The following is a 12,647-nucleotide window of genomic DNA, read 5'->3' as shown; positions in this document are numbered from 1 at the left end:
ACGTGGATCACATTCCTGTGTAAATCCTGCTGCGGAGATAATGAACTAAAATGTGTAAAACTCTGAGCCTCATTATCATTGCCTTTGTCTCAAGGTGGATGCAAACAAATAGCCTGAAACCTGGCCAAGCAAGCAAATAATGATACACAAAGCCCCCTATTCAGTCATGTAATCTGCAATGATTACACAGTGGGCACTGGCTCTAGGCTGGGCTCTTAGCTGGGACAACCAGCCAGGCAGCAAACAATCCAACTGGACAAAGTCAAAAACATTCTCACAGGGAGAGAAAGAACAAAAAAATGGACCCAAATGACAATCATTAAAAAAGAGCCAGACTTCACAAGGAGATATTATGACATAGACTGTGCCTACATGAGGCCACCCAGTAGACTACTTCAGTTGGAGTTCCTTTTCCATCTCTTTTTTCATTTGTAGAGGTTCAAGGGCTCTTGTCTGCTTGGTGACAACAAAGACCATGGATTCTGGTCTTAGGTTTGCCACCATTAAGCAGTGTGGCCTGGGCCTACATACTCCCCTGGGGCCTGTGTGCAGAAGGGCAACGGTAGTGACCGTTTCATGAAGTGCCCACCAGATGCAGCCGAGAAGGTTCCAGGGACTATGGCATAAAGGAATGGAAGCAGATGAACCGTGAAGCCACGCAGCCAGCACCTCCACAGCTGAGAAAAATCAGCTTGGAAAACTGGGTCAGACTAGGGTGGTGACTATAATCAGAAACCTGCGGGAGGAAACACTATCAACATGTTAGCCTGGGCAAAATTGATTGTTTTAAAAATAAAGACGAAACAATGGCTTAAAGGAAGCGATGCTACACATCTTCTGCCCTGATAGAAATGGGGTGAAGAATTGGAATCTGAGGTGGAGGAGAAAAGGTTCTATTTTAATCCAGAAAAGAAAAGGCTTATTTTCCCTTCAGTTTCAAGCATGTTTTTTTAGTTCCAGTCTTATCTACATGTTATGGGTGAAAGAGAAAGGGCCCTGCTCCACCCCAGATATTGAGTTAGCTGATGACACTAATTGTCCCAGTCAGCTCCCTGAAAGCTAAGAGGGCATTTTCTAAATTTTAGTTTTCTAACTAAAACTTAATTTTAGTTCTGTGAAATCATTAAGTCTTGGAGGGTGCTGCATGACACACACTGCTGTAATTATTGCTTAGCCAAGGCTGGCATGGTCAGGTTAGTTGGATAGAATGTGGCACTAATAAGAAACCACATCGAGAATACAATCTCTTGTGAAGCATTTAGCTTGACAGAGGGGAGAATGTATGTTTCATTAGTGCATCTCATCCCCCGACAACAGCCTTGCAAAAATAATGTTTTGGTATCGATGAAAATTGGGAGAGAACATGCTTGAGTGGCCAGTGGGACACATTAGTGTGATGAGGAAAATAGCACAAAGCGTGTGCCTGACAACCAGTGGGTCTCAAACTCATGTGAGGGTGTTATTGTCCTATATGGACAGCATTTTACTATTTTGTGTAATGGTAACTATACCAAAGAAAGTTTTCATTGTCTGTTCTCTGAATGCTTCCTGTATGCTAGACATTGTAGTAAGCATCTTGTGTGTATTATCTCAGTTAATACTCATAGCAATCAATGAACTAGACATTGTCTCCATGTTACTGATGAGGAAACCTAGTCTCAAAGATGTCTGGGGAGGGCTTCCCTGGTGGCGCAGTGGTTGAGAGTCTGCCTGCCGATGCAGGGGACACGAGTTCGTGTCCCGGTCCGGGAAGATCCCACATGCCGTGGAGCGGCTGGGCCCGTGAGCCATGGCCGCTGAGCCTGCGCGTCCGGAGCCTGTGCTCCACAGCGGGAGAGGCCACAACAGTGAGAGGCCCGCGTACCGCAAAAAAAAAAAAAAAAAAAAAAAAAAAAAAAAGACATCTGGGGACATGCCCAATATCACACAATTAGGAAATAATAATTCAGAGACCTAGTGTTCCTTATTTAGGTAAGCATAGCACAGGGAAATGGGAGTTCTTTTGTTGTTGTTATTTATTTAAATTTTTATTGGAATATAGTTGATTTACAATGTTGTGATAGTTTCAGGTGTACACAAAGTGAATCAGTTATACATATACATATATCCACTCTTTTTTAGATTCTTTTCCCGTATAGGCCATTACAGAGTATTGAGTAGAGTTCCCTGTGCTATACAGTAGGTCCTTATATTAGTTATCTGTTTTATATATAGCAGTGTGTATATGTTAATCCCAATCTTCCAATTTATCCCTCCCCAAAATGGGAGTTCTTAAATCTAGAAGTTGTTTTTTTTGTTTGTTTGTTTTGTTTTGTTTTGTTTTGCGGTACATGGGCCTCTCACTGTTGTGGCCTGTCCTGTTGCGGAGCACAGGCTCCGGACGCGCAGGCTCAGTGGCCATGGCTCACGGGCATGTGGGATCTTTCCGGACCGGGGCACGAACCCGTGTCCCCTGCATCGGCAGGCGGACTCTCAACCACTGCGCCACCAGGGAAGCCCTAGAAGTTGTTTTTAACAAAATCTGTGAATCTGATTTTTCATCAGTATATTTATTTTATTATATTAATCATTCATTTCATGCTAAGGTATGAACACACTGGTATATAAATAAATTCTCTGACTGAGCTGCCGCCTTTCCTTAAAACCCAAGGCATTAAACATTTTGTGACTTGCCGACCTGAGAAAGAATTCAGTCTCAGAGAAGACAGAAGGTTAAGATGCCTGGCTTCTAATAGTGACCTTTTTACAATCAGGTGGTAATAATTTGAGATGGTGAAAGGTTCACTGAAATCTTACTATGAACTGGGTATTGCTCCGAGTGCTTTGTGCGTCTCATTTAATCCACAGGACATTGAAACAAGGGCAGCTGAGACTTAGACAGTCTAGGTAAGAGTTCAAGGTCAGACAGCTAGGAATTGGGGAGTTAGGATGCATGACCAGTCCATTTGTCTGCAGGATCAGAGCTCTTAACCACTTACATTTACTTCCTCTATACTATGTGATTACTTTTCTCATATTTGGTACTAAATATTTGGGCATGTGACCATTCATTTTTCAAGTGAGTTGCCCTTTCTTTATGGGATTTCTTCTTGACTAGATCAAGTGACCTATTATTACCTCTAAACTATTGAAATAAAAGATATATGACTTAACTTTACAATTTTTTTTAAAGGATAGAGTGTTTTCAGACTGAATGTGGTTTCACTTATTCACATGAATTTTCTTAGCTGAACTTTGATGAGGGCTACTGGGTTTCAGTGCACTCATTACTTCATCTTATGACCTCTTCTACTTTTTAAAGTGACAGAGTTTCCATTTCCTCACTTTTAGCTCATGTCTCCGGATATACAGTGTATACTTTGTCCTCAAATCACTTTTAGTTCTGGTTTTCTTCTGTATTAATTTTAGGGTCAGGCTTTGTTGCTATAAAAATGAGACTGCAATATATAGTGCCTCATGCAACACAGACATTGTTTAGGAAGGCAGTTCAAGGAGAGTAGCAGGCTTGACTCCAGGAGGTCACCCAGAGACCCAGGTTCTCTCTGTCTTGTTGTTCTGCACCCCCTATGGCACTGTTTCCACCTGTGTGCCCAGTGGTGGCACACGCCTTCACATCTGCATTCTAACTCACAGGAAGGGGGAAGAGACAGTAAGTTGAGGACAGGCAATTTCCCCTTATAAGCATGTACTCCATTCGTCAAAATCTACGTCCCATTGGCCAAAATCTAGTCATGTATCCATGCCTAGTCAGCTACAAGAAGGGCTGTGGAGTGCAGGCTTGGTCTGGGGGAGTTCACAGCTCTCTTGACCTAAAAGGACACGAGGAGAACAGACACTGGAGGTAATTAACAACCTCCGTCACAGTTTGCTCCTCTAGCATCCAGTATCCCTTCTCACCCTTCCTCCCTTGTGGAGGAAATGCTTACTTTCTTCCCAAAGGAGACAAACCAAGTTACTGCACCCAGCTGAGAGCCCAGGATCCCTGGGAGGGGTTCAGCTGCTATCAGGTCAGATGTGGTTCCAGCGACCTCTGCACTAAAACATGACTTACCTGCTACAATAACCCCAGTTGGAAAGTAGGAGAATGGAAAGTATCCAACTGAGTCTCATTAGCAGCAGTTAGCAAATTTTGCTGGGCAGGAAATGCTTGGCCATCCTTGGCAGGCCTTCTTGGCCATCCAGATTTGCCCTCTGGGAGTGACCTTTTGCCATTAATCTTGGCGGCCCCTGTCTTTTGTGGCCACATCTGTGGTGAGTATTGAAGACTGTCCCTCCTTGGGAGCTGCTCTCATTTGACAGCCTGCTTTCTACTGCTGCAGGTTTGGGGACCTGAGATTTGCTTTAGTGATTGTAGGATCACTGACTTTGTCAGCTAGGCTTTTGTTTTCTTTGACAACACAATTTCCTTCAAAATTCCAGTCTGTGTGCTTCCAGTCTGTTCCATATGAAAGTAACCTTTGGCTATAGTTCTTAAGCTTGCAGATTCTAGCTTTTCACTTACTGGCTGCAGTGCGCAGCCCACCCCTAGTTCTCTCTCTCAGTTTAAGGGCTTCTACCTTGATGTGCTCTGGAGCCATGGGCTTGTATGGGGAAGGTACACCTTTGTCATCTGAATCTTTGAACCAGGGCTGGCTCCCATTGTGTGGCTCGGGATAATGTCTCATAGGAGGTTCTTGAAGTAGGCTCTGAGTGACTAGCTTATCTTCTGCTACTTGGAGAGGAGAAGCAGTTGGCTTTACTAGCAGGGGTCATGAGCTTTGCAGCCTGCAATATCTGTGTTCTTATCACCTGCCACCTGGTCACTAAGCCCCTGCCCGGTATTTTCAGTTTTGGTATGTACTGACCCTGCATCTAGGTAGCAACTCTATACTAGGACAAGCTAAGCTGCTATAACAAAGAGACCCAAAATACACTGGCTTACGCAAGATAGGAGTTTATTTCTCTTTCATCTGATGGTCTCCATGTAGGCAGGTAGTCCAGGATGGGTCAACACTTCTGCGCTACATCGATTGGAGACCAGGTTCCTTCTGTTTGTTACTCTGCCTGGTCCTGAGGTGCTGTCCTCAGCTTCGCACTGAAGCTGGAACACCGTCTCGTCCACATTCCAGATTGCGGGAGGTAGGAGAGTGGGAGACAGAGTGGAGGGTAAATAATGTCCTTATGGAAACTGAACCAGAAGTTACACACATCCTTCCCAGTGACACCTCACTGGCCAGAAACATACTTCTGTAGCCACACCTAGATGCAAAGGATACTGGGAACAGGGAGGGTGGGGTAGTGGACTCTAGTGGGGCAGCCACTATTTTTCTTTTCTGGATTTTTTTTGGTTAAGTTTTCTGCTCCCTTGAATACATACCCATGCCATGTATAAAATGAAATATACTTAAAAATTGTTTTAGCTTTATTGCGGTATAAATGACATGTAAAATTGTAAGATATTTAAAGTGTACATCATGGTAATTTGATATGCATATACACTGTGAAACGATCCCTCCCATCTAGTTAATTAACACATCCATCACCTCACATATTTCTCTCTCTCTCTCTATTTTTTTGTGAGAACTTCTACGTTCTACTCTCTTAGCAAATTTCAATATATAATATAATGCTATCGACTATATAAAAGGAAATTTACTTTAAGTCTCTGTTTTGGTGCCACTGGCCAGGATTAAATCTCTCCTTTACGTGAGGTGAATAGAGATTTTTGTTTGTTTGTTTTAAACGCCTGCCTCTGGGGTATGTAGAAATGGGAGACAAGTTGGAAATCTGGGTCTAAGAGGAATTGGAATGAGATCTCTCTAAATAAAATTCAGGGGATTCTACAATCCCCCTGAAGGAAGAGGGATGAATGGTTACTGGGAAGTCAGAGAGTTCCTACCACAACCCTGCTGACTAATAACAGAATGAGGTTAAATGTGATGCGACTTCTGGCATTTTCTTAGAAACTTGTTCCTTCACAAGGAGTCTATCCACCACGGAAATGCTAGGAACAAAAAACATCCTCCTACTCTTTTTGATCATTTAGCTCTCTTCCTGTGTTCTTACAAATACAATGTGAATTGAGTTTTAAGGGGAAAAAAAACATAGCACAAATGATCAACTGCTTGAAGTTCAAATATCCATCATTTGTTGAGTTCCTTTCAGCCAATCACATCGTAATTCCATCAAGGGAACTTATTCGTGTGTCTAAAAAGGTATATTCGTAACTGATTGCAAGCAGCATGGTTTAGGTGATTTTCATCTTTTCTTAATACTGACAACGTTGCCAGCCCAGATGGAGTAATTCAGGCTTGTTAGGAGTCCTATGTGCATGAAAGCAAGCACGCTTGTGTTCTGTTGTATGAAGATGTAAAAATAATGAGCTGAGTGTCATTGCCTCAGCTCAGTCTAATTGTCTATTGCCTCTGATAGCACTGAGCTTGTAGGCAAAACTGCTTCCCAAGTTTATATTAGGGAACGAGGTTTATTTAAGGTGAGAGGAAAAGGAAAATACAGAAGAGTCATTGTACCTGGAAAAGTTACGATGCTGGGAAATACGGTTTGGAGGTTACATGCATGTATTGTTTTCTGATATGGTAGGTTCATCTGGGCACCTGTGAGCAGTTCCCCCTTTATGCTTGCTGAACTCTGTTTTCTTCCCCTACACACACAATTATCAACATTAATTTCTGGGTTCATATGAGTGTACACGTGTGTGTCTTTGCTTCCCTTTCCATTCGCTGAGTCAACAAGTAGCTGCAGTTCTGATAGTCTGGCCCTTGTTCACCCCAACCTTGAAGCTTTTCTCCTCTCCGTTCCCACACAGCATCTCCTCGGCCTGATGATCTACTTTGCTAGGGTCTTGTCAGTTTTAGTTGCTGCTTTCCTGTTTGGGTGTTGAGACTTTCTGGTTTTGGTATGTCTGGCTTTCCCAGACCCCCTTGCTCCTGAGCAGGTCTTGGTCTCAACCAAATTGTGAACTTTGCCTTTATGCGCTCCTCTTTCTGAATCATTTTCGGTGACATCTCCCTCTTCAGTACAAACTCCTCAGGAGCTTAAAATGATCTACTACAGGCATGATGCTTCTTTGCAGTTTCCTGTTTTGTTTTTTTTTTAACATCTTTATTGGAGTATAATTGCTTTACAATGGTGTGTTAGTTTCTGCTGTATAACAAAGTGAATCAGCTATACATATACATACATCCCCGTATCCCCTCCCTCTTGCGTCTCCCTCCCACCCTCCCTATCCCACCCCTCTAAGTGGTCACAAAGCACTGAGCTGATCTCCCTGTGCTATGCAGCTGCTTCCCACTAGCTGTCTATTTTAATTTGGTAGTGTATATATGTCCCTGCCATGTTTTAAAAATGAGTGCAAATCTTGGATTCTGCGGCACAATCGATCCATTCTTTTAAATAAACAAATGATTTAAATTGAGGGTTAAAACATTTGCCTCCCTCTGCCTCAAATTTTCAAGTAAGACTTAATTTGCAGGAAAATAAGCCATGTTTATCTGTGGCTTTGCAAAACCTTTAGGCACGTGGCTCCGCACAACCTTTAGGCACTTGGCTCCAAACCTCCAGGGAGTCAAAGTTTTCTAGTTTGAGAAATACATATTTTCTTAGTCAAAGCAATTGAGCTCTAAAATTGGAATTTGAGTTTAAGGGATTAAAAAAAAACCCTTTATTTTATTTTATTTTACTTTTTATTTTTCCAGCTTCACTGAAGGATAATTGACAAATAAAAATTAAATATAAAATTAAAAATAAAAATTCTATATATTTAAGGTATACAACTTGATGCTTTGAAATACATATACATTGCAAAATAATTACCACAATCAAGTTAATTAATATATCCATCACCTCACATAGTTACCATTTTCATTTCTTTTGGTCTTTTTTAAAAATTGAAATATGGTTGATTTGCAATGTTGTGCTAGTTTCAGGTGTATAGCAGAGTGATTCATATATATATATATATATATATGAAGATATATTCATATATAAGTGTGTATATGTGTGTATATATATATATATATATATATGTAGTTTTCAGATTCTTTTCCATTATAGGTTATTACAAAATATTGAATATAGTTCCCTGTGCTATATAGTAGATCTTTGTCGTTTATATACCATTTTCTTTTTCTTCTTTTTTTTGTAGTGAGAACACTAGATCTATCCTCTTAGCAAATTTTGAGTATACAATGCTGTGCTATTAACTATAGTCACAGTGCTCCAGAATTTGTTTATCTTGCATAACTGAAACTTTGTACCTTTTGACCAACATCTCCCCAATTCCCCCTTCCGCCTGCCCCCAGCCCCTGGCAACCACCATTCTCCTCTCTGTTTCTATGAGTTTGCCTATTTTAGATTTTACACATAAGTGAGATTGTGCAGTATTTGTCTTTCTGTGACGGGCTTATTTCACTTAGTGTGATGTGCTCCAGATCTATCCATGTTCTTGCAAACTGCAGGATTTCCTTCTATTCTAAGTCTGAATAATACTGTATTGTGTGTGTGCATGTGGGGTGTGAGTGTGTGTTTGTGTGTGTATGTGTATCTTTATCCATTCACCCACTGATGGAAATTTAGGGTGTTTCTTGGCTACTGTTGTGAAGGGAAAGACTCTCTCTGAAGCCTAGGAATAATACTATACAAAAGATGACTCATAGGTCCGGTCTAACCAACAGTTCTAGTCTCCTGCCATGTCTTGTTTGACCCATAAAAGTGTAATTGCCTTCCTCATAACCTTAACTGCAGGCACAAAGAGCTGGGATTTCTATCCTTGACCCTCAAGGGGAACCTCATACTGTTTAGTGGTCTGTTGACTTTAATATCTCTAGTCATTTGAAGATACAATTTTTTTATATTGCTCCTTTCTCTGGCCTAGGAATGACTGGTATGTCCATTTTTAACTCTTGTGGTTTAATCTTTGTGTATGCCATTATTAAAATCAATATTAGGGCTTCCCTGGTGGCTCAGTGGTTGAGAGTCAGCCTGCCGATGCAGGGGACACGGGTTCATGCCCGGGTCCGGGAAGATCCCACATGCCGCGGAGCGGCTGGGCCCGTGAGCCATGGTCGCTGAGCCTGCGCGTCCGGAGCCTGTGCTCCTCAACGGGAGAGGCCACAACAGTGAGAGGCCCGCGTACCGCAAAAAAAAAAAAAAAAAAAAAAAAAAAATCAATTTTAGAAAGTTATAAGCATGCTGTGGAGACCCATCCCTAAACATTTTTACGAATGATTTAGAGCAGGGCTAAATAATTACATTTTGTGGCTGAAAGACTCACAGTTGGTAAGTTAGAGGAATTGACTCTCTCTTTGCCTTTCTTAAATATATACTAAAATTATGAATTTTTATACATTTATAGTGTAAAACCATTTTGATAGCATAGTTGAGAGCTCTAGGGGATTTTGCCTCTGCCCACATTTTTCTAAATTTGGCTTCTTAAGTATTGGGAAAGTACTGGCTTAAGTTTAAGTCTGATACATAAGGCATACAAAAGGGCATACGAAAGGAATGCTGTCTTGTCCCTAGTCCCTTGAGAGCAAGGGGACAGAATGAATGTGTATGTACATATATATCAAGGGTTTGATGGGTGACAAAGCATGGAGTGATGATTTATTCATTCACTCCATATATACTCACTAAGCTCCCCCTACATCCCAAACACTGTGCTATGTCCTACAGAGGAGGTGGTAGATGCAATAGACACGGTCCCTGCTCTCATGGATCCAGTGGGAATGATGACATATTTATTGGAATGTGATTATATGCCAGACACTGTTCTGCCATCTTCACATGTACTAACTCTTGATCTTTACAGTAACCATCATGAGGCATGGGATATATTTACAACTAATGTGTTGGAACCAAGATTTGAACCCTAGCAACTATCTCCATAACACAGAGTGTTGGCTTCCACAGCTCCCTCTTACATAATCCACCAGTATGTACAGGTTTATCAATCTGTAAACTGTGATAAGTGCTAAGAAAGAAGAGTACAAGATGCTAACTGGGAGCAGCAAGGGATGTGGGGTTAGAGAAGAACACATGAAGAATGGTGAAGTTGCCAGTTAAGTGTGAACAGAAGAGAGACTGGGCCAAGCGAAAGAGCTTGGTGTGTCCAGCTAGGCTTTTACCTGGCTAGAGTAAATTTCTAGATAACCCCAGTCCAATCATTAATCTCCATGCTCTTAACTGTTTTCAAGATGCACTATGTGCTTGCATTGCCCTTAACACCTGTATGATTGTGTACAACTTAATTGAAACTGCTACTTTCTTTCATTTAAAAGCTTTTGAAGCCTGCCCTTTTTACAGTGTTTTCTTGAGAAGAGGTAGGGAAGTATGTTTCCATTAATTGCATCCTGATTGGGGCCAATCCACCTTGCAGCTGTGCTTCGTGTCCAGGTGTGATTCTGAGGGCTTCATTGTAGCAACCATGAGAGGATGGGTCTTTCTAAGAGGTCGTGGTGGGGGGCTTCCCTGGTGGCGCTAGTGGTTGAGAGTCTGCCTGCCGATGCGGGGGATGTGGGTTCATGCCCCGGTCTGGGAAGATCCCACATGCCGCCGAGCGGCTGGGCCCGTGAGCCATGGCCACAAAAAAAAGAAAAAAAAAAAAAAAGAGGTCATGGGACATAGTTCCTAAGGGAAAGTATCTTGAGCTTTTCACCATCAGCATCATGATCATCCTGGTTCTAACCCTTTCCTGGATAGATAATGGGGCTCCTGGAACCCTGACAGATCTCTTATTGCTTTTCCGTATTGTTCAACTCTAGAAACTGGACTCTTTATTTCATTTCATAGCAAATCTAGCCTTAGTCAAACCGTTGAAGGATCCATATCTACCTTTCCTTCTTGCCTCCCCAATCCGAACTGTACAAATTCATTTGTGATAATGTTCACCCCTTCCTGAACATAGGGCATTCTCATTCTTTTTGAAAAAATGTATTTTAATTTGTAAGGTGAGAAGGTCTTCTTTGATTAACTCAATTCATTAAACGTTATTCCTGTCTCCAGGCATTTTTGTCTGCTGTTTACATGCTATCCTTTGAACTCAATAATACAGCTTTATGCATATGCCTGCTTATGTTCTCTAGCCAGATGGTGTACTCTTCGAGGATGAGAACAGTGCCTTTTCTTTATAATTCTTCCACAGAGTCCTGTGTGTTGGCTGACTGTGAATACTCAAAAAGATTTCCTAAATAAGGAATTCAGTATCAATTCTTTATTAGTTGTCTGTGATTTGCTCTGTGTGGTGTCAACCTTGACTTTAGTTTGCCAACTGAAAATATGCCATTTATGTGGTATTAACTATGGATAAACAATGTGTTCGTTGATTGACTTTCTTACCTTCCAGTCTGTAGTGTTGGCGTGGAGAAGAGTTAGCCTTCACATACTTTGGATTTCCACTATCCTTAAAATAAAAGCCCAAATGATGAAATGAACATAATACATTCTTTTTTTTTAACATCATTATTGGAGTATAATTGCTTTACAATGGTGTGTTAGTTTCTGCTTTACAACAAAGTGAATCAGTTATACATATACATATGTCCGCATATCTCTTCCCTCTTGCATCTCCCTCCCTCCCACTCTCCCTATCCCACCCCTCTACGTGGTCACGAACAACCAAGCTGTTCTCTCTGTGCTATGCGGCTGCTTCCCACTAGCTATCTATTTTATGTTTGGAAGTGTATATATGTCCATGCCACGCTCTCACTTTGTCCCAGCTTACCCCTTCCCCTCCCCGTGTCCTCAAGTCCATTCTCTAGTAGGTCTGCATCTTTTTCCCATCTTGCCCCTAGGTTCTTCATGACCATTTTGTTTTTCATTTCTTAGATTCCATATATATGTGTTAGCATACGGTATTTGTTTTTCTCTTTCTGACTTACTTCACTCTGAATGACAGTATCTAGGTCCACCCACCTCATTACAAATAACTCAGTTTCGTTCCTTTTTATGGCTGAGGAATATTCCATTGTATATATGTGCCACATCTTCTTTATCCATTCATCTGTTGATGGACACTTAGGTTGCTTCCATGTCCTGGCTATTGTAAATAGAGCTGCAGTGAACATTTTGGTACATGACTTTTTGAATTATGGTTTTCTAAGGGTATATGCACAGCAGTGGGATTGCTGGGTCATATGGTAGTTCTATTTTTAGTTTTTTAAGGAACCTCCATACTGTTCTTCATAGTGGATGTATCAATTTACATTCCCACCAACAGTGCAAGAGGGTTCCCTTTTCTCCACACTCTCTCCAGCATTTATTGTTTGTAGATATTTTGATGATGGCCATTCTGACTGGTGTGAGATGATACCTCATTGTAGTTTTGATTTGCATTTTTCTAATGATTAATGATGTTGAGCATTGTTTCATGTGGTTGTTGGCAACCTGTATATCTTCTTTGGAGAAATGTCTATTTAGGTCTTCTGCCCGCTTTTGGACTGGGTTGTTTGTTTTTTTGACATTGAGCTGCATGAGCTGCTTGTAAATTTTGGAGATTAATCCTTTGTCAGTTGCTTCATTGGCAAATATTTTCTCCCATTCTGAGGGTTGTCTTTTCATCTTGCTTATAGTTTCCTTTGCTGTGCAACAGCTTTTAATTTTCATTAGGTCCCATTTGTTTATTTTTGTTATTATTTCCATTTCTCTAGGAG

At 41.3% G+C, this 12,647-nt stretch overlaps 1 protein-coding gene across 2 annotated transcripts in view; it reads left to right on the top strand.

Annotated features, from left to right (window-relative positions):
• GRM8 (glutamate metabotropic receptor 8) overlaps nucleotides 1–12,647 on the top strand; it is a 752,204-nt gene that overhangs the window by 280,349 nt on the left and 459,208 nt on the right. The gene's annotated exons all lie outside the window — the stretch shown is intronic.

Source organism: Delphinus delphis, chromosome 9, assembly GCF_949987515.2.
Source record: "Delphinus delphis chromosome 9, mDelDel1.2, whole genome shotgun sequence".
Taxonomy (NCBI): domain Eukaryota; kingdom Metazoa; phylum Chordata; class Mammalia; order Artiodactyla; family Delphinidae; genus Delphinus; species Delphinus delphis.
This window is presented reverse-complemented; position numbering and strand designations above follow the sequence as displayed.